The following is a 774-nucleotide window of genomic DNA, read 5'->3' as shown; positions in this document are numbered from 1 at the left end:
TGCAACAAAATGTATTCTACTGCTTTTATCTGTGATGGATTCTTTGGTTTTCGTAATTTTTTTTTTCACATAGCAATAATGTTACATTTTTGAAAGTTATATCTGGCTCTATTAAGATAAAATAAAAAGATAGGATCTACTTCATTAAAAGAAATATTGGGGTGATACGTTGCAAAGTCCATTCAGCATCTGGCCAAAATTATTAACTACAGATTATATACAACTCATTTGAGGTACATTCAGCATGTGTGTAATAATTCTAGCAAGTGTTTCTGTGGGCTGGGAACTGTTGTAGGGGTGTAGGTAAAACAGTTAAAATGGTAATAGAAATAGCTTAGAAACTCTTTTACAAAGCTGTAAAGTGGGAACTTTTCTTACTTTTGTAATTAAGGTGAATCTCCTTCCACATGCCAGCCTGTTACATGATTATAGGGAAAAAACAAAACAAAACGAAATGAAACAGCTTGGGTTTTGAAACTTTTCATTTTAATCTGGCATCATTAATTCAGTATTATTTACCACCCCACTTCCCCTCCAACTCTTTAGTCCCTTCCTGACTTCCTCATTTCAGTCTCACAGGGGATTATTATTTTAGGCATTTTGGCTGCCTTCAGTATGTATACACATTGTTTGTGCAGATTTGGTAACTGCAAAGGTAAACATTAATATTTGTGGACTAATTAAAAAATTATTAGGTCTTTATGCTTATGGTTATCAGATTATTTCAGTGGGTTTTAAAAGCTGCATGCATGCCACGAGGATAATTAACCTGGA

The sequence above is a fragment of the Enhydra lutris genome, unplaced genomic scaffold, assembly GCF_002288905.1.
Source record: "Enhydra lutris kenyoni isolate GAN:26980312 unplaced genomic scaffold, ASM228890v2 scaffoldscaffold49, whole genome shotgun sequence".
In the NCBI taxonomy this organism is placed as follows: Eukaryota; Metazoa; Chordata; class Mammalia; order Carnivora; family Mustelidae; genus Enhydra; species Enhydra lutris.
Note: the sequence above shows the minus strand (reverse complement) of the source record.